The 22,935-nt window shown below is 40.1% G+C and overlaps 1 long non-coding RNA gene across 1 annotated transcript; it reads right to left on the reverse strand.

Moving 5' to 3' along the window:
* Positions 1-7,499: 7,499 nt before the first annotated feature.
* LOC121980376 lies at positions 7,500-12,293 on the reverse strand. The gene is made up of 2 exons (XR_006111520.1): positions 11,943-12,293; positions 7,500-11,865 (listed from the first exon to the last, which is right to left on the reverse strand). It is a non-coding gene; the product is annotated as an uncharacterized LOC121980376 (long non-coding RNA).
* Between the last annotated feature and the right edge of the window lie 10,642 nt (positions 12,294-22,935).

The raw sequence follows: 22,935 nt of genomic DNA on the forward strand, positions 1-22,935 counted from the left end.
CCTGCCTGAATAAAAACCACTAACCTATGAGTGGTTGTGTGTGCAAATCCATATAACTGACGATGTACTCAACAATAATGGAGACGACAATCGCTTAGTATGTAATCATGCGAGATGGTGCATGATACTAAGCATGAAAATCCTGACCATATCTACCTCCATAAAACATGTACCAAAAATAAATGGCTCGAATAAGATGATCTAGGTACACGTATCAGATATGGTAAATGTCTTGTCTGGTATATCATAAGGCATGGTATGTCACTAGCTCTATGAGTATAAATAATCAAGAGGGTGATGGATGCAAAATAGGTAATAAATAAGCATGCTGAAGGAATCAAGCAATGACATACCGATGCAGATATAATATAATTATTACTACTCATTAAAAATCCACTATGCATATCAAATGACAATATCTAAAAGATAAGTCAAGGTACCCGCCTCAAAATAGCGCGTGGCAAAAGAAATCCCACGTAAGGCAGCTCGTCGCAAATCAAAGTCCTGTAACCAAGTATTTTATTTACCTAAGTTTCTGTGAATTAAAATAGCTAAATAAGGTCCAAAAATTTGTTAGGGAATACCCTATTCGTTAACCCTAACTATCGATTAGGTATTTCTAATATAATTCACCACTTAACCTAGAGTTAAGCTAGTGTAACCTCAATTAATCCATTATTAAATCCATGGAGTAAATCAACCTAGTTAATCTATAACAAAGTTCAATAATCTATTCCATACCTAATCTCATAGCCATTGCTATTGATCCACGACCAGAGATGTTGCTGACGAGAAGGAGTAGCTGCTAGAAACCACCTCACTACTCGGATCAAAGAGATAAAGAAGTCAACCAAGAAATCTTTTCACCACTACAATCCAACAACAAAAATAGCTTCCCTTACCTCTTCCTCTTCAATCATCGGTGGTAATCATGAATCTGGCGAAGGAGATTATCTCCTGTTGATGACAAAGGTGACCGGAATCAATCGCACCTACTGCCTCCCAACCAAACGCCCAGATCAATACTACACAGAGATCTAAGCCCGAAATCCATAGCTAGATTTAATTGCTTACCTCCAAGATCACAGCTAGGGCATGATACGTCCTCGTCGACAAACAAAGAGGAAGATCGACGGTAATACCTCAACACCAGCGCACAGGAGGAGGGAGACCAAACCTAGGGCTCAGACCCTCCTCCTTTGGCCGAAGGTCGCCTCGTGCAGAGGTGGCACCTCTGATCGGAAAGACCAGAAATGGTCAACGGTGGTTGGGGGCTGGGGCACAACATGGCTGAAGTAACTCGGTCCGGTGGTCGAATGCGATGGTGCCGACTGCGTTTGGGGCAGAGGTGGCCGGCAATCGTGCGGTATTGTCGGGAGAGAAGAGTCAGGGCAGAGTCAAGAGGAAGGGGAGGAGTCTCAGTTTCGCGTCGGGTTGGGGAAGAGGAGAAGACGTTCGCTAGCGGGGGTGAATAGCGTCTCACCCAAATCGTCGCTTCCTACGCTTGTTAGTGCATAGCAAAAATAAAAATACTAACAAACAAAAGGAAAGCTAACCCTAGAAAACAATAAACAAGAAGCAAACCCAATGACACATTGTGTAACGTGGTTTGGAGATGAAGCTTCTACTCCACGGCTGTCCGTAAGGTGGACGATCCCGATCCGTCGGTGGATGACTCCCCGAAAAACCTCCGGCTAGCTCGTGTAGCTCCTTGTGGGTGGAGAAACCTCGCCACAACCTTGTACAACCACGCTAGATCACTTGGGCACTAGGAGACTCTAATTAAGGTTAACCACCACTAATTTCATCAACTTTAACCAAGCTTCCAATGCTTGGTTATATAGTCCATGGGTTGGAAAACCCCGCCTACCAGTCGACTGGCAAAACATGGAGTCGACTGTCCTTCATGGAAATTCGACTGTTACATCCCAATGGCTCGATACCAGTCGACTGCCAAAACATGCAGTCTACTGCTCCACACTAACCGAACGAACAGAACCATTCTGTTCGCACCCAGTCGACTGCGTGGTCGACTGTACCAGTCGACTACTAAAACATGCAGTCGACTGCTACAGTACTGCTACAGTAACGCTACATTACTGCTACAGTAACCCTAGAGTCTAGGATTTGACCCCCGAGTACATTCGCTCAACACTCATCCTCGCCCGACCAACCTAGACCTAGCCTTCTAGCCTCCTCCATCAGCCTTGCGTCCCTCGGATGCCTCCCCATCCTTCACGTCTTACCTTCTGGAGCTTCCATCGGCCTTGTCATTGTTGTCGAGTCTTCCTTTGCCAAGAGGTCGCTCCTCTGAGACTTCATCCATTGCCAAGTCACACTTGGACTTACGTTGCCAAGACTACATGCTTGGACTTACACCGCCAAGACCCATCCTTGGACTTTCTTCCTTTGCCAAGATCACACTTGGACTTTTCATGTTGTACCTGTATCCTGCACACTCACAATGCATATCAAATACAACAATAAACCTAACTTAAACCTTTACCCAAACATCAACACCTAGGGTACCCAGATTGCTCCAACAGGGGGTTGGGGCACAACATGGCTGAAGTAGCCCGGTTCGGTGGTCGGATGCGACGGCGCTGGCTGCGTCTAGGGAAGAGGTGGTCGACAATCGTGCGATATCGTCGGGAGAGAAGAGTCGGGCAGAGTCAAGAGGAAGGGGAGGAGTCTCGGTTTTGCGTCGGGTTGGGGAAGAGGAGAAGATGGTGCAGCGATGAGAAGAGGAGAGTATGGGTTCGGCGAGGGGAGAAATAGGGCATGACAGCGAAGGGGGAAGAGGAAGGGATTCGGGCGCTCGGGTGAGGGGTTCAGCGATGGGGGAAGAAAAAGAAAAGGAAAAAGGAAAAAAAACAAAATTTTTCCTCGTTTAAATGGGTATCTTAAACAGGCTTTCCCATGGCCCAATAATTGCCCCCCTTAAACTCGTCATACGAGCTCCGAAAATTTCTCAGAAAATTTCTAAAAATTCTTAAAAATTTCCTTAAAGTTATATTTAGGTGTAGTAGTTTACATTTTCCTCCACTAATAAAAATTTGATCTCCAAATTTTCATTATTTATCATCAGTAAGTACTAGCTATAGCTAAACAGTATAAATGTTGAACGGAAATTAACCCACATACCTCAAGTGAAAAGATGGGAGTATCGAGCTCGGATCGTATCCTCAAGCTCCCAAGTAGCCTCCTTGTCAGAATGATACTGCCATCCGACTTTAACCAACTGAATTGTCTTGTTCCGCAGCTAACGCTCTTTGTGGTCCAGAATTCGTACCGAAATCTCCTCGTAGGTAATGTCAAGCTAAATAGGAACTGGTATATCTGACAGAACATGTGCTGGGTCGGCTATGTATCTCCTCAGCATAGACACATGGAATACATCATGAATGTCTGCCAGAGCCGGTGGTAGCACTAGACGATAAGCTATTACTCCAATCCTTTTCAAGATCTGAAAAGACCCAATGTATCATGGAGCTAGCTTACCCCGGAGGCTAAATCTCTTCACCCCTTTCATGGGTGAGACTCTCAGAAATACATGGTCGCCAGTAAAGAACTCCAGGGGTCTACATCTTCAATCAGCATAACTCTTATGATGGTCCTGCGCCTGGGACATTCTCCGTTTGATAGTGTAGACCAACTCTGCCTCCTGTTGAGCTCTCTGTGGTCCTAGCAGCTGGGCCTCCCCAACCTCCTCCCAGAGAGTTGGTGTCCGACAAGGTCTACCATACAACACTTCAAACAGTGTCATTTGGATAACTGAATGATAGCTATTGTTGTAGGCGAACTCTACTAATGGCAGGTGGTCCTCCCAGCTGCCTCCAAAATCCATAACGCAAGATCTCAGCAAATCCTCTAATGTCTGGATGATCCGCTCTAACTGTCCATCTGTCTGCGAATGGAATGCCGTGCTGAATCAGAGTTGTGTGCCCGAAGCCTACTGCAGACTCTGTCAGAATCGGGATGTGAATCGTGGGTCTCTATTCGATATAATGCTCAAAGGAACACCATGCAATCTGATGATCTCCCGATAATATAGCCCCGCCAATCGATTCAGAGAATCAATCTTTCGGATCGCTAAATAATGTGCATATTTGGTTAATCGGTCAATGATCACCCAAATCCCATCATGGACTCGTCGTGTCCTAGGCAACCCCACCACAAAATTCATGGTGATGTGCTCCCATTTCCATTCTGGAATCGGAATCCTCTGAAGTAATCTAGCAGGTCTCTGGTGCTCAGCCTTCACCTCCTGATAGACTAGACATCTAGCTACAATCTTCGCGATGCCTTTCTTCATGTCGTTCCACCAATAGGAACACCTTAAATCTCGATACATGCGGGTTCCGCCTGGGTGTATCGTAAATCGAGAGTGGTGAGTGATGTAAGCGAATCTGTCACATCCGCTTATCAAATTAGTAAATGTATATATTCACTGAACCCCTTAATTTCGCAATAATGTTGTAGTAATGAGCCCAGGATCGCTCTCGAGGAACCAACGATGATATGTAATCTAGGATTGTATTTTTTATTCCTATTTTTGGGGTTTTCGATATAAAAATGGAGTTGGGGGTTTTAAATGCTTTGAATCTAAATCTAACAAAAGTGAAATATAGCAGTAAAGAAATTAATCTAAAGCATAACTAAAACCTACCTATGTGCCAACAATCAAACCTTAACGCATTGTCACTCCTACATTGAGATTAAATCATTGACACACTCTTAAACTAAGGAATGAAATACAAGATGCAAATAAATCTGATCTACAACACCAATTAAAACCCTAGCTTGAATTTAAACTCTAAACACTTAACCAAGCAACAAACAAGAATTAAACAACTACCAAACATGAATTAAACTTCAACAAAACAAAGAAATGCTAAATTGCAATGATAAGAACACTAATAAAACACTAAAAAAAATGAAATAAATCCTAACCAATCCAACTCACAGCCAATCCATACAAGTTTCACACTCTTGCCATCACACAAGAGTGCCAAAGTTGAGACCACCCAACTTTGGACCTCAGTGGAGAACTTCAGCAGCGTATCAGCTCAAGGAATGCTCAGCTACACCGACGGACCACCCTCGGCGAGCTAAAACAACCCAAAACCCCAAGAGTGGCCGAAAATCTGGATTTCTGCAACCTCCCAACTCTGAATCTGGAATGATGCTATGAATGTTGGTGTGATGTCGGATGGAGCTCAGGAACGTCGGAGGACCACCGCCGAACGTCGCTGATGGGAATCGGAGTCGCCGATTGGAAGACCACCTCCAAATTGGCACGGGAAAAGAGAAGGACAGAAACGCAGAATTCGCCGGAGGGAACACCCGCCGGAGGCTCCAGATGATCGGGATGAGCTGCCGTGAAGCTCTACAATGAAGTTGAAGCGTGAGAGATTGATTGGAGGAAGAATCGGGGCCGAAATCCGCTGGAAGACGCGCGCTGGGAGTGAGCTGCGCGAAGGGGATCGACGAAGAAGCTATAGCACTGTAGCTTCCCTTTTAAATCAGATCTGGGATTTGAACCGACGGCTGAGATTTATTCCAGGCTAAATCAATGGTGAAAAGTCATCCAAAATCTGATCCGAAGGTACTGATGTTGATCTAGGGTCTGGATCTACCCTCCCGTAGGTCGGATCGATCAGATCATTACTGGATGGCCCAGATCCGCCTAGTCTTCAATAAACGACCCAGATTAATCCGGCTGGATCAATGGCTGGATGAACTCAGATCTGGATCAAAACTTCTGGATCTTCATCAATGGCTTAGATCTGCTCTCCATTAGGTTGGATCGGCCAAATCTTCAACGGATGGTTCAGATCTCTCCTATTCTTGATAAACGGCCCAAATCGACCCAAAGCTTGATCTTGTCTTTTGAACTCCGATTCGAGCCCAATTCCGGTCCAAATAGATCCAAATCTAAGATCCTCTTATGCCTACAAAATAAGAATCAAATATTAGCATCAAATAACACCAAAAATAATATAATTTGCAATTAAGTCCAAAATCTATGAAATGCACAAAAATGTAATGTAACCATGATTTAAACTATGAAACCAACATCAAAACCATGCATAAATGAATCAAAATAATGCAGTAAAATCATGGTTATCAAATCCCCCACACTTAGTCTTGAACGTCCCGTGAAAGTAAAGAGAACTAAAAATCATCTCCATAGAAAATTCCCTAGCAATATCTAAAAGATAGTAAAAAGAATTTAACTAAGATCATCTAAAGATCACAAACAATCATGCATACCATTCAAACAATAATCAGTAGGTATGGTAGTTTCAATCCAATTGAAAAATTAAGCAAGTTGCAATCTCACAAGGGATTTACTTATTCTAGCTCTCACACTCAAAATTGCATATATGTGGAGCTCACTCAATGCAACTCACAACATTTCACTACCATAAGCTTGCTTATTTTCTAATTCTCCACCACTATAGACATAGCATACATGAATCAAAAGGATTTCATCAACAAGAATTGAAATGGAATCAAGAAAAACAATTTAAGTGAATGAAGTGGCAAAGGAAAAGACTTAAATGAATAAAATGAGAAAATGAGAGTATTAGAGGAGTATACTTGATGAGTTGACCATTTTGATGTAAAAAGAGATGAATACCATTTGTTTTAACCAATTCAAAAGACCAAACTAACCTCTCCTTCAATTTGATGGCAAACCTAGAATCTTGATACTCTATCTTCCACTTGATACTCTCTTTTCTTGTGTCATTTTTCAAAAATTTTCTTTCACTGTTTTTCCACTTCAATTTCAGCAACAATTCCAGCATTTGAAAGATAAAACAATCTCAAATCATGAAGAATAATATCCTCCCCCACACTTAAAATCTTGGCCGTCTCGGACAAATCAACATATCATGCTATCCATATCTTTTCTCTATTTCTGTCATCAGCAGATCAATAAAGATGTGCATCAGAATCTTTTCTCATTTCTCTGGTTTGATTAAAGCTTCACTTCAGATCTATGTTAAAGAGGACAGATTAACATTTCCTGCAACTTAGTCTCATAAATAATGCTTCCTGCAGAATCAGCTTATGGAATTTATGTGCTCACTGCTTCCAAATCAGAAATTCATTCCCAGAAAATCAGTGCTTGAAGCTAGACTCCTTTCATTGAATTCCTTCTGCTTAGAAACTTTTGGCTCCCATAAGTAAATGCAGAATTCTGGTTTCCCAGATTTCAGATCAGCAATTAGTAAAGTGCTGCTATTTCAGTAAATAGAATCTGGATTCTAACATATGCTGCCACAAATTCTGCAAAGAAGGTCTTATAGGACTGCAAGGCTATTATTGTCTTGATGAAGTACCAAAACAAAACTCCATGCACTAGATAAAGAAATCACCATTCCTTGTTTTCCTTTTCAAGCCACACAGATTCTGTATTCCAGTAGCCACAGATTTTTATTTCTTTCTTTCATTCTGCAAATTTCATCCTTCTTCAATCTCTGTTTTTGATTTTTCAGACTCGAATTCATTATAAACAGAATCTGATTAATGAAACTAGTTTCTGAACTTAATTGTAGAATTGCTGAAATGCAGTAAAGAATCAATTTAAATCTGTGAAGTTTCTTAAGGCTACATAAGGACCAGTATCAGGATATAGAGCATGCATTTCCATGGATGTAGAACCTGGAATTTTTCAAGCTGAACTGCAGTGCAAGAAATGAGCAATTAACCTTCCCACTTTGCTTGAGAACTACAATTAGAATTGAAATTCAGTTTAGAAGGATTCAGAATTAAATTCTAGAACTGTGAACTCAGTTACCAAATTCAGAAAATGATTTCAGCAGGCTGCCCTTATGTCCACGCAGATGGAGAACCAAATTCAAGGAACAGATCTAAGCTTGGCACAACACTAATACATTTCTGCATTTCCAAGTTTAGTCTTCAATTTCCAGAACTCATCCCATTCAAGATTTTTAATTCATTGCAAATGTCAGATAATTTTCACTGAGAACGCAACAACTCTACTTGAGTTTCTCACTAATTTGAGAATCACATGGAAGAATTAGCACACCATTGGCACAAAACTGGTCAGCCTTCAAATCAGGTTGCAGTTTCAACTCTAGATGCTAACTTCTTTTATCTTAACATCTTCTTCTACCAATTTGACTGGCTGCAAGACTTAATCTCTTTTCCTACAATGGCACAAAAAAAAAATTCAGCTTGAATTTTACTTCCTTCTGCTGCAAAAACAGTCCAGAACCAAAGCTGCAGATTTGTTTCAGTTTTTAAGGCAGCAATCTCAAGTTCTGCAGCCATTGCATCTAAATTTAGTTCCCTATCATGTTGCAAGTGAACACTCCTAATACCACCTTCCTTAACAAGCATACTTTCCAAATTTCTTGTAAAACTGAATAGTTTAAGAAAGTCAATCTATTGGAGTTGCATATCTCGATTCAAGGTGAGCTCGGAAAAGAAGGAACAAAACATATAATGATAGCAAGTTCCTGCTAATGGCATAAGCTTGGACAAGGCATTTCTGAATTCTGCATTTCAAATTCAGAATAAAACTGATATTCAAATATCTTGTATTCTTCCTTAGAAGTAGCACAACGACAGAATTCTGTACTGCAATTCCAACACCATTGCAGTTTCAGCAATCATGATTTACTCCTACTGCAGTCTAGAATTGAAACTCATAAGAATACCAACTCAAGCTCTTTCATTAGCAGCAAAGGTAGGGAACTAATTCCAGCTTATAATTGATTTAAGGAATTTCTAAAACTGTGAAGAATCAAAATTCTGTAATACTTCTATGAATCTGATTTCAGACACTGAAATGCAGAAACAATGTCTTTAGCAACATGTATACAATTCAGAACTTGTTATTTGAATTCAGATTCAAGATAATCTCTGCAGAATTCACACCAATGCAGCAGAAAAGTTCAGATTTAAGTGGTTAAGCAGCTTCAAAGGAGTTCAAGAAGTTTGTTTCTATTCTGGTGAAGAAATTGTAAAATGATCTGGCACACAGCAGCCCCACTTTTCCACATCACAAACAACTCCAACCACAGAAATGCCTCTTCCATTTCTCTGCAGAATTCCCACTTTCCAGCAATACAGCTCATTACAATTCATTTTCCATTTGGCACAGAAATGCCAAATTCCTGATTTCCTGCACTCTGCTCATTCCTATCCATTTCTGTTTCTTAATTCTTGTCAATTTGTGCTTCCTGTCATTGCTCCAGTCTCTCCAATAGCTCACTAATGACAACCCTTCCTCTGCTTTCCCAATTCCTGCAGATGTGAAGTGCAGTATCAAATCTAGCTAAGTGAGCTATTCCACTTCCCAACAGAATTCTGCAATTTTGATACCATCCGAATTCTATTCAGCAGGTTTGAAAAGTATAGAAGGAAGATAAACAACAAAGGCTGCTGGAAATTCAAGAGGTTTAATTAATTCTCCAAGGGTTTCAAGGGATGATAATGAAAAAGTTGCACACACTTGATACCACATATAAACTGAGTTCTGTTTCCAGCTTTTAACCTCACTGTTTTGAGTGTCAAGTGCTACCCTTTTCTTCAACTTTTCAGAGTAATTGACGCAATGCTCAAATGCTTCACTGATGAAATGTTACCCACCAATTTAATTCCGAATTATGGTCCATTTAAGTCAAATTTCAGTAACTACCAAAAATATCTTGTTTCTGCATTTCTGTGTCTAGAAAAAGTTTCTGACTTTCATTTTTTTTTTATTTTGTTGATGCCATGGAAGGTAGAATACCATTTCTTTCAGCACAATAGAAACACTAACTTGAGTTTCACATTGGTTTTAAGGTTGTTCCTGAATTATGATACAACATTGATTCAAAACAATTCCAAGCATTTCAAATTCTGTTACTGTAGCCTCATATTCTTGTTTCTGCATCTGTAATTTACTGCATTTCAGATCCAATTCAGCAAGAATTCTATGGATTTCAGCTGCCAAAAGGTTTATAGTTTAAGACTTCCGATTCATTTCAGAGAATTCCTGCAATTCTAAATTCAGATTCTGGATCCATTAGACTAATCTGCACTTGTACTAGCACTTGTTCCCGCAACCTCTTAAAAGGTGGTTCCACTTTACATAGAAGTAAATTTCTGTTTAAATTTAATAGAACTTCAGAAACCAATTCTGAAATTTCAGCACATAATATCACTCAAGTACAAAGAGGTTTCAAAAACTTCCAGCAATGCATAACAGATTTCAGCATTGAAATGCAGCTACCAATTCCTGCACATACAACACTACATTTCCAGCAAGTTCATACACTAGCCTTTGCTTGAATCTTCCATTGAATCAAAAACATGCACAAATCAACTTCAGAATTTCCAGCATTTGAAACTGATTTCTCAGCTTATGCAGTTCTGTTCCATTTAGCATAAAATGAATAAGAAATTGAATTGCAGTTGCTACTGATCAGAATCAGCACACATATTTTGCACTAAACAGGATACAATTTCAACATTTCCAAATCCATTTCCAATCTCCATTTCTGCATTTCTGATTAAAGACTCAGCTCCACACTTTTGTTCACTTACAGCAGATTGATTTAGCTACAATTCCAGGATTCATGTTGATTCAAATTTTAATCCAGAAAGCTCAACACTTCTATTTAATTCTGTACATAGCATATTCTCCACCAACTTCACTTGTTCCATTTGTATCATAGAAATTCTTTGCATTTAAACCTCAGAAGTACTGCTGAAAATGCATTAGTCTGATCTATTTTGCACCAAGTGTCAGTTGCACTGACATGGCCTCCAAGAAATTTTTAAAATGCTATCTCCAGCGGCTACAAGAGTTCATTGTTTCTGCATTTCCAAATCTTCTATTTCCAGAACTTGATTCTTCTAGTTTCTGATAACAATCTCAAACTGAATTCTGATTTCCATAATTCAGTATCAGATTATGGTGCTCGAGTCTGGAATTTGCATGATCTACCAAAGCTTCAACAATTCATTCCCAATGAACTTAACAATAATTGAATCACATTACAGCTTGAATTCCCATCTTGTCTCAGCTCATACATCAATTAGAAAATTACTGCAACTTCAAAATCCAGCCATTTGATACCACCAGAATGGTGCTCTGCATCTTGATACCACATAAAACTGCATCATTTTTCCAGCATTATCACCTCACTGTTTACAGTACCCATTGCTGCCCAGAAAATTTAAAGGAAAGTTGGCACAAAACAGGATTTTAAAGAAATAATTGCTGCAACTAATTCTGTAAAGAAGATAACCACTGATAATGTCTACCAATTCTTAGCTAAAATGTCCCAACTGAAACAATACTTACTGAATACCTTCCCTACGGTTTCAACAGCTGGAATCAAATTCTGTTATGCAATTCACAGCTTCAATTCCAGAAATTAAATCTTAAAGAAATTCAGGTTAAAACTTGCAAACAGATTTTTGTTACTCAAACAATTCAGTTTTCCAGATTTCCATTTTAACATTTTCCTGTTTTTGGAATTCAAGGTAACAACAGCTTGATTAATAGAGAGTTATGAATTAGAATTCAAATTATTGCTGCTCCAGATGCTCCACTAATTGGTTGAGCTCAAAATCCATTCATGAATTGAAACAACTTGAAATTCTTTCAGAATTTTATTACTGCAGAAATAAATTTCTTTCTGGTAACTGCTCTCTTGCATAATAAAGAAAAATAACAACTTAATTAATCTGTTCACACAGCTCTTGCAATCAAAACTCAACAATCTGATTGAAATCATTATTATCAGAGATTGCAATGATATTTAGTTACAGCTTCAGAAATTTCAGCTTCGTAAAGACTCTCTGAACAGCAACAGCAGTCCTCTTCCAAATATTCTGCAGTTCCAGTAAGCTTAAGAAATTGCACCATAAACACCTCCTAAAATTAGCCCTTGCTCAAACAATTTCCAAACCTTGATCCATTTCCGGATTGTACAGAATTCATACACCTCCCCCACACTTTATCCTTTGTCCATCTAGTCAATCACTCATCAAGCTAATCACCCAAAACTCTCATTGAAATGAATGACAAGCAAAGAAGATCAAGAATAAGAATGCTAGATGAAAATGTTTCAAGAAAATTGTGGAGAAGGAAATGGAAAATATGTTGGAGCAAAATGACAAATATCCTCTATCACCATGCACACATATGCTATTGTGACTTTGAAAAGAAAATAAGCAAGTTCTAGAGTTTCAATTGCTATGAGTGCATGCCACACAAAAATAAAATAGTGATTAGGCTTAAAGTGGACCTCACTAGGTAATATTCATGCAAACAAGCTCAATTAATCAAATTGAAATCCACTACCATTTTAACCAATATCATGTAAGTAAAGCATTCAATCATGTCAAATGACCTAAAGTTGATGATCAAATTTAAAACAACTTTTACCATCTTAAAAATATAACTAGAAAATTCCATTGAGACTTTTATTCAAATGAAATGCTATGTATACCAAACTAAATGCAAAGTATGGAAGCAAAATGCAAAATAAAATGCAAAATGTAAAAACAAAGTGCAAATGCAAAATATGAAACCAAAGAAATGTATAACGAATTTATTAGAAAAAAACTAAACACAAAGCATGACTCAAAATGCAAGAAAAAACAAAATTGGAACTAACTCCCCTTTCATTCCCGGTGGTTGAAGAAGGTTAAGCAAAAGAAGCCACCCCGGAAGTGGAGTAATCAAAGTCCCACTCAAATTCTTTTTATTTATCCTTTTTCCTTTCACAATTCTTTCTGGAGGTCTAAGTCGGTTCAGTTTAAGCACCCACTCTGGAAGCTCAACTTCTCCTACACAATCAATAAAAGAAAACACCTCCCACACACATGTGGGATTAAAAGAAAATAGGAGAAAATTAGTGTGGGTAAAAGATATATCAAGAAATGCATCACGTCTAATAAAATCAATAATTGGTACCTCAATAAAATTCTCTGAAAAATTACACAAAATACTCACCTTGTCATCTTGAGAGGTACCTGGAGTGGTGTTTGTTACCTCTTTCTCCTCAAATAAATGCTCAGACTCCAGTTCTGGCGAATGTTCAACCTCATGTAGTGATTCTTGGGTGCTTGGCTCCATAGCACAAGTCTCTACACTTACATCCTCAATTCTTGGTGATTCTTGAGGTAATGCTTCCAGTAAGCACTCCCCTACACTTATATCATCTTAAAAAACAATACCTGCATCATTCACAACATCTAGAGCAACACTATCAGTAGAATCAACAATTTGAATAATTACATCATCATCACAAATAATATTAGAAAATTCTTGTGAAGAAATAGAAGTAGTGTCAGTCCTGACAAGATCTCCACAATCCACCTCTTCACTGGCTCTTTGTGCTTGTAACTGATTAATAGATGATGCTATCTGATCTAACTGACTCTGAATATTCTGTATCCTTGCAAATTGTTGCTCTTGATGCTCTCTCATTTGTTGCATAACTTCATTACATTTCCACATTGATTCTTCAATTTGTTCTTGTGCATCCTCATACCTATTCCGTTGCTCCATAGGTAGGTAGGACTGATAGGACTGAGTCTGAGGCTGATAAAAATAATTCTCCATCCCATCTCCAAAATACTGATGATATGGATCCATGGTCACATGAATTTCCTGTTCTTACACTGACAATTAGCAAATAAAATTAGAAGACTCAGGAACAAATAAAATCAAACACAGGGATATATAAGCATGAAAGCAATCAAACAACAATCCTAAAATTACCAAACATTGCATATTAAAATTTTCCCCGGCAACGGCGCCAAAATTTGATGTAACGAATCTGTTGTCACATCCGCTAATCAAATTGTACAAATGTATATATTCACTGAACCCCTTAATTTCGTAATAATGTTGTAGTAACGAGCCCAGGATCGCTCTCGAGGAACCAGCGATGATATGTAATCTAGGATTGTATTTTTTATTCCTATTTTTGGGGTTTTCGATATAAAAATGGAGTTGGGGGTTTTAAATGCTTTGAATCTAAATCTAACAAAAGTGAAACACAGCAGTAAAGAAATTAATCTAAAGCATAACTAAAACCTACCTATGTGCCAACAATCAAACCTTAACGCATTGTCACTCCTACATTGAGATTAAATCATTGACACACTCTTAAACTAAGGAATGAAATACAAGATGCAAATAAATCTGATCTACAACACCAATTAAAACCCTAGCTTGAATTTAAACTCTAAACACTTAAGCAAGCAACAAACAAGAATTAAACAACTACCAAACATGAATTAAACTTCAACAAAACAAAGAAATGCTAAATTGCAATGATAAGAACACTAATAAAACACTAAAAAAAATGAAATAAATCCTAACCAATCCAACTCACAACCAATCCATACAAGTTTTACACTCTTGTCGTCACACAAGAGTGCCAAAGTTGAGACCACCCAACTTTGGACCTCAGTGGAGAACTTCAGCAGCGTATCGGCTCAAGGAATGCTCAGCTACACCGACGGACCACCCCCGGCGAGCTAAAACAACCCAAAACCCCAAGAATGGCTGAAAATCTGGATTTCTGCAACCTCCCAACTCTGAATTTGGAATGATGCTATGAATGTTGGTGTGATGTCGGATGGAGCTCAGGAACGTCGGAGGACCACCGCCGAACGTCGCTGATGGGAATCGGAGTCGCCGATTGGAAGACCACCTCCAAATTGGCGCGGGAAAAGAGAAGGACAGAAACGCAGAATTCGCCGGAGGGAACACCCGCCGGAGGCTCCAGATGATCGGGATGAGCTGCCGTGAAGCTCTACAATGAAGTTGAAGCTTGAGAGATTGATTGGAGGAAGAATCGGGGCCGAAATACGCTGGAAGACGCGCGCCGGGACTGAGCTGCGCGAAGGGGATCGACGAAGAAGCTATAGCACTGTAGCTTCCCTTTTAAATCAGATCTGGGATTTGAACCGACGGCTGAGATTTATTCCAGGCTAAATCAATGGTGAAAAGTCATCCAAAATCTGATCCGAAGGTACTGATGTTGATCTAGGGTCTGGATCTACCCTCCCGTAGGTCGGATCGATCAGATCATCACTGGATGGCCCAGATCTGCCTAGTCTTCAATAAACGGCCCAGATTAATCCTGCTGGATCAATGGCTGGATGAACTCAGATCTGGATCAAAACTTCTGGATCTTCATCAATGGCTTAGATCTGCTCTCCATTAGGTTGGATCGGCCAAATCTTCAACGGATGGTTCAGATCTCTCCTATTCTTGATAAACGGCCCAAATCGACCCAAAGCTTGATCTTGTCTTTTGAACTCCGATTCGAGCCCAATTCCGGTCCAAATAGATCCAAATATAAGATCCTCTTATGCCTACAAAATAAGAATCAAATATTAGCATCAAATAACACCAAAAATAATATAATTTGTAATTAAGTCCAAAATCTATGCAATGCACAAAAATGTAATATAACCATGATTTAAACTATGAAACCAACATCAAAACCATGCATAAATGAATCAAAATAATGCAGTAAAATCATGGTTATCAGTGAGCCTCTTGAAGTAACTCCTCCAAGACCAGGTGAGACTGAGGTACGCATATTCTACCTCGAAAATAAATAACACCCTCATCATCTCGGGTGAACTCGGTCTGCTGCTCGGAAGCTATCTGGCTGCCAATAGACTGTAAGCACTGATCATCGGCCTGGGCCTCTCGGATCCTTGTCCTGATCGACGATTGAGCAATCATGGTAACCAGAATATCCTGCTCTTGTTAGAGTGTATACTAAAATCCTAGCTTTTGGTATAAACATTTATCTAGAAATAAGAATCACATTGGTCAAATATCTACATTTATAATAAATGTAGTTTTTCAATTAATTTATATTGTAGATAACATGGTGTGTGGTGTCACACACTGAAGATCATGTTATTAGTTCTTTATAAATTATAAACAGTTGCTCACGACTAAGATGGAAAGGAACAAACCATTGGAATAGTCGCAGTGTAATTAGGTATTAGTTTATCTTGACTAATAAATTACACTAGTACACTCTAAGTGTATTGAGTAGGACCATTTTAGGTAAGTTCTTTTTATACTAACTTGATAAAAGAACTAAACCTTAGTTATTATGGAAGTGTGTGCTCTTAATCCTAATATAATAACAAGCACATATATTTGATATTTATTTCTTTAATTTATCAATGGGTGAGATTTAGTTCGATAAATCAATAAGCCCGATAAGTTGGAAAATGATATCACATATAGTGCGTGTTGTTGATTATAGAAGGAATCTGTGTCCTAGTAATCTAGGTTGATAATGTCCCCAAGAGGAGCTCATAAAGATTGTCATGTTAAACCCTGCAGGTGGACTTAGTCCGACATGACGATAAGGTTGAGTGGTACTACTCTTGGACTAAGATATTAATTAAATGAGTTGTCAGTAACTCACTTAATTAGTGGTTATTCGACATCTTAAACACAGGGAGACTAACACACTCATAATAAGAAGGAGCCCAAAAATGTAATTTGGGATTGGTGCGGTAGTTCAATAATAATTCTTTAGTGGTATGAATTATTATTGATGAAGTTAAGTTGTGTGTTCGGGGCGAACACGGGAAGCTTAATTTCATCGGGAGACCAAAACTAATTCCTCCTCTCGGTCCCTATCGTAGCCTCTTGTATATAGAGATTTATACCCACCACATACCCTCCTTCTTACCCATCCTAATGGGGCCGACCAAGCTAGCTTGGAACCCAGGCTAGGGTCGGCCAAGACCAAGTGGATGAGCCAAGTTGGTGGCCGACCAAAGCTTGGGTCCCAAGCTTAGGTGGTCGGCCACTAGAATATTAAAAAGGATTTTTATTAAAATTATTTCTTATGTGGATATCATGGTTTTAAAAGAGAGTTTAAAATTTAAATTTTCCTTTTATAGTTTTCTACAAAAGATTAAGAAAAGATTTGAAATCTTTCCTTATTTGTAAATTGAAAGGAGATTTTACTTTTGAGAAAACTTTCCTTTTTAACCATGATCATAATTTAAAAGAGAGTTTTAAAAATTAAATATTCTCTTTTATTAGTTTCTACAAAAGATTAAGAAAAGATTTGATATCTTTCCTTATTTGTAGATTGAAAAGAGATTTTAATTTTTAGAGATAACTTTCCTTTTTGAAAATTATCCACATGTTTAAAAGAAAGATTTTAATTTATAAAAAAAATTTATATATAAATCACCATGATTGGAAAAATTATTGGAAATTTTTTTATAAATTTTCGGAAATAAATTAGGAAGTTTTAATTCTTGTTTTAATTAAAACTTTCGTTGTTTTGGGGAGAAAGTGGTCGGCCATATGAATAATGAAAAGAAAAATTATTTTTAATTAAATAAATTTTTCCTTTTCATGGCAAAAGAATTAAGCAAGTTTTTATTTAAATTTCCTTATTTGCCAAGATCAAGGATTATAAAAGAGGGGGTAGAGGTGCCTTCATGGGTAAACGACTCTATTATTCTTTTCCTCGCTCTCTTCCTTGGTGGCTGGCCTCTTCCTCTTCTCTCTTCTCCTTCTTGTGGCCGAACCATCTTGTTTTCTTGGAGTCCTTGTGGTGGCCGGATCTAGCTTGGAGAAAAGGAGAGAAAGGAGGCTTCGCTCTAGCATCCCTTGGAGCTTGGTGGTGGTGGCCGAACCTCATCCTTTCTTGGAGTCATGTGGTGGCCGAACCTTGCAAAGAAGAAGAAGGTGTCTTGGTGGTTCTCGTCTCGGAAGATCGTTGCCCACACAACGTCCAGGATTAGAAGAGGAATACGGTAGAAGATCAAGAGGTCATTATCTACTAAGTAAGGTATAACTAATATAGTTTTCCGCATCATGTTAGTTTTATCTTCATGTAAAATACCAAATACGAGAGGCATGCGATTCTAGTATTTCAAATTAGTTTTCGATGTTGTGTTCTTTTATTTTTCTTTTCCTTGTGATTTGATTGTTCCTTTTGGTTGACCTAAAGTTATTTAAGGAAATTAAATATTAGCTTTCCTTAAAAGACTTTGTCTAGGCGGTGGTGGTTGTTCCCATATCCAAGAAGGCCATGTGCCTCGCCATGCAGTCCTAGAAGTCAATTTTGGAAATTAATATTTAATGGAATTAATAACCTAGGTGATTTGGATCGAACGTGTTAAGTTCCGCAGGAGATCCAAGTCTAAACCTAAAAGAACAAATAAATTAAACTTAGGATCAAGCGTGTTAAGTTCCGCAGGCGATCTGAGTTTTATTTAAAAGAACACATGGTAGCTAGGAAAAGGTTCATACCTTTGTACAAAATTTTTGTACAGTGGAACCATTAGGTTTTCCAAGTAGCAACCAATAGCTCTGTCTGTCCCTGCTCCAACTCAGACAAACCCTGAATCAAGTCCATGACCAAAACTCGGTGGCAAGCTAAAGTCCCTCTGGACTTCCGGCTAAGTGCATCGACAACCACATTAGCTTTCCCCGGGTGGTAGCTAATGGTACAGTCGTAATCCTTCAGGAACTCCATCCATCTCCTCTGTTGGAGATTGAGTTCCTTCTGAGTGAAAAGATATTTGAAACTCTTATGATCAGTGAGAATCTCAAATGTAATACTATACAAATGATGTCGCTAAATCTTCAAAGCAAAGATAATAACGGCCATCTCCAAATCATGTACTGGGTAGTTTTCTCATGCTCCTTCAACTGATGAGAAGCATAGGAGACTACCCAGCCACGTTGCATCAAAATAGCACCCAAACCCTATAGAGAAGCGTCAGTGTAGAGCACAAATCTGTCCTCTCCAAAAGGCGGAATCAGAACTCGTGTCGACACTAATCTCCGCTTCAGCTCATAGAAGCTTGTCTCACAGGCTTCTGACTACATAAACTTCAATACCTCATGTCTTTCCTGGTCAGGCGTGTCAACAGCATAGCAATGTGAGAGAAACCCTCGACGAATCATCTGTAATATCCAGCCAATCCCAAGAAACTGTGAATCTCCTGAACTAATTTCGGCTGCTCCCAACTGTTGACAGTCTCGATCTTCTAAGGATCTACGAAAATACCTCTGCTAGAAACCACGTGTCCTAGAAAACCGACTGAGGATAGCCAAAACGCACAGTTGATAAACTTCACATATAGTCGACGTCGTCGAAGAGTCTCCAAGACTATGCGAAGATGCTGTGCATGTTCCTCCTTGGAATGCGAGTAAATCAAAATGTTATCGATGAATACGATAACAAACTGACCTAAATACTCTAGAAAGATGCGGTTCATCAAATCCATAAATACCACTAGAGCATTAGTAAGCCCAAATGGCATTACCAAAAATTCATAACGTTTGTATCTGATGCGGAATGTTATCTTCTGAACATCAAAATACTTGACTCTCAGCTAATGATATCTGAATCGTAGATCAATCCTAGAATACACTAATGTACCTCTGAGTTGATCAAATAAATCCTCGCTCCGTGGTAAGGGGTACTTATTCCTGACGGTCACTACATTCAGCTATCTGTAATCGATGCACAACCTTAGAGTACCATCCTTTTTCTTGACAAACAATACCGGAGAACCCCACGGAGATACACTAGGGCGAATAAATCCCCTGTCCAATAAGTCCTGGAGTTGGACCTTTAGCTCGTCCAACTCTTTCGGTGCTATATGGTAAGGAGCTTTCGATGCTGGCGCGGTCCCCGAAATCAGCTCAATAGCAAACTCGACTTGCCTTTAGGGAGGCAAACCTGGTAGCTCATCTGGAAACACATCCGATACTCTTGGACCACTAGAACGTCTGAGAGCTGAGAACTATTGTTGTAATCAACATTAATTAACGATAAAAGAAATCCCTGGCAGCCATGTGATAGCAGCTACTGAGCCCAAATCACAGAAATGATCGATATGTCGTCATCCCTGATGCCAGTGAAATCCCATGAGGGTTGGTTCGGAGGTCAGAATGTGACCACCCTCATCCGGCAATCAACTGTGGCATGATATGCAGACAGCCAATCCATGCCAAGGATAATGTCGAACTCAACCATTTCCAGTACTAATAAATGAACCATGAGTATCATATTGCCAAAGTCTAATGGGCAACCTCTGACCTCCTGAGTGACGTCCAATGTATCACCGGACGGTAGGGAGATGATCAGTCAATGCGGTCTAAGGGTAGGTAGTCTACCTATGCCCCTCATAAAGGCACGAGAAATAAAGGAATGCGAGCTACCAGTATCTATCAGCATATCAACGGATAATTCATAAAGTAAAACCATACCGCGGAAAACGAATCCATCGACCCACTACGCATCCCCTCTGGTAACCGTATGAAAACGTCTAGTCTCTAGCGGTGGTGGAGGTGGTAGTGCTGCCAAAGGCTGCTGCGTCTGAGTCTGAGCTTGCCACTAAGTCGGTGCCGGATACTATGCCAAAGATAGATATGAGGGTTGCGACTGATACTGGACAGGTGGTTGGGGCTGCGACTAGTACTGAACCAGTGGCTGAGGCTGCGGCTGATACTGTACTAGGGGCTGAGGCTGTGACTGGTACTGAACCAGTAGCTAGGGCTGCAGCTGATACTATACTAGTGGCTGAGGTTGCAATTGATACTGCCCCTGCGTCAGATATTGAGGTCCCGGAACAGAGCTTTAGGATACTATAAGGGCGCTGGAGTGCTCAAGTCCGTGCATGCCATATGCAACTACTACAGGGGGAGTTGTCCTCTACTGGCTATGCGAAGATTGGGCTCTCACCCTCCTCGGAAGTAATATGCTGAGCCTTCAGCGAACAATCTTGACTCAAATGACCAGGCAATTTGTAATAATAGCAAACTGGCTATCGCAGGGAGCAAGCTGAGGTGATGTGGTCTTTGGACCCACATCTGGTGCAGTGAATGTCGCTGGCGGGTTGTTTCCGGTTCTGCTGAGAAGACCGAAAACATTCTGATGAAGATCACTCTGACTTCTGAGGCCGGCCCAATGCCCCAGAAGCTCCCTGACCTAACCGACTGCGACCACTCTGCCGCTGTCTGGTAGCCTGTGGTAGCTGAATCTGTCCTGATGTCTGATCTGTCTGCTTCCTCTTCTTGTCCAGATACGCTCTCTGGTGAGCTGACTCAATCATAAGGGCTATGCCCAATGCCTCTATGTAAGACGAATTTCCAAAATTGGCAATCTTTACTTGCAGATGCCCATCCAGTCCTTGGACAAACTGAAGCATACGAGACCAGTCCTTAGCAACTAATTTTGGACAAAATCCGGCCAACCGATTGAATTCAGTATTATGCTCTGTCATTATGCGGTTGTTCTGCCGAAGACTCAGAAAATCCTGATGGCGTGTCATCTGATATGACCGTGGAAAGTATCGGCTCTCAAAAGCCTCTCTGAACCTCGCCCAGATGATGTTCTGCTCGCCTATGATAGAACGCTGCGTATCCCACCAGATATCGACTTCGTCCCGTAAATGGAAAGCAGTCAACTCTGCTTCCTCCCACTCAGAGCAAGCCATATAGAAGAAGGTCCGTTCCATAGTTTCTATCCAAGACTGAGTCACACTCGGATCGGTCTCTCCACGGAATAGTGTGAATCGACTTTTCATTAACTCTGCCAAAGCTGGGATCCGAGCTCGTACCGCAACTATATCAGTAAGGTGAGTAGGGACTGCTGCGGGAACTAGCAGAACCACTGGAGCTGGTACTACAGGTGGTATTGCTTGATAGGTCGGGGGAAGTATCCCTGATGTTGTTGCATAAGCCGAGGCCGGTACCACAGGTGGCACTGCAGGGTCAATATAAGCAGGAGTGACTGGAGGTGTGGTAGGTGTAACTGGTGCTACCGGTGCGTGTGCTGGGTACACAGCAGCAGGTACTGCTGGAGGAGGTGTCGGATACGCCGTAAGCACGGCTGGAGGAGGTGCCAGATATGTCGTAGGCATGGCTGGAGGAGGTGCCGGATATGCCGCAGGTGGCAGTGCTGGTGGCACTGTGAATACTGTAGGAGTAGGTACGACGGCTACGGTTGGGGTAAGTACCTCTGAAACCATTGGAGTCTGAGAGCTCGACGCGCCCGCAGTACCATGTGGAGTCTGTCCTTGATCGACAAGCTCAACACTAGTAGACATCTCTGGCGACTCCGTTGCCAGGGATTCCAATATCCTCTTGCGTGGACGTCCTGGACCACGTTTCGGAGCGGGAACACGTGTAGATCTCATCATATTTGTTAAACTATTACCCAAATATTACTACAAGTACCAAAAGTAATCATCATACCTACTTACCGTCTGGAGATGTTCCGTCACTACCAAGTCCCCAATTATAACCTTGTCTAAAAATACCTTGGACTTCCAAACATAAAAGTCGACGGAAATCCATATAAATCCGAAAATTACCCAGATTGACTCGTAAAATACTAGGCTTTGATACCAAATAAATTGGTATTATATTAACTCGAAAATCTAAAACACGAAAAACAGACATCTTAAACCTGCTCTGATACCAAATAAATTGATATCAGATTAACTCAAAAATCCAGAATATGAAAAACAAACATCTCAAACTAGCTTTGATATCAAATAATTTGGTATCAGATTAACTCGAAAATCTAGAACACGAAAAATAGGCATCATAAACTTGCTCTGATACCAAATAATTTGGTATCAGATTAACTCGAAAATCCAGAACACGAAAAACAGGCATCATAAACTTGCAATGATACCAAATAAATTGTCATGCCCTGGGGGAGTCCCTACCGAGGAAATTTCAGCAGCATCTCCCCTCTACGGGTGACAATCTGAAACTCATCTACAAAGTCCTCAGGGCTCACAAACCTCGGTCAACACGGCTAGAACATATATAATGAAATAAGATCAGCATTCCATGCAGTTTATACAATTTAACCTCCGGTTGACACAACCACGCAGTTAAAATGGTAAAATTCTACT

Source organism: Zingiber officinale, chromosome 5A (assembly GCF_018446385.1).
Source record: "Zingiber officinale cultivar Zhangliang chromosome 5A, Zo_v1.1, whole genome shotgun sequence".
NCBI classification, from domain to species: Eukaryota; Viridiplantae; Streptophyta; class Magnoliopsida; order Zingiberales; family Zingiberaceae; genus Zingiber; species Zingiber officinale.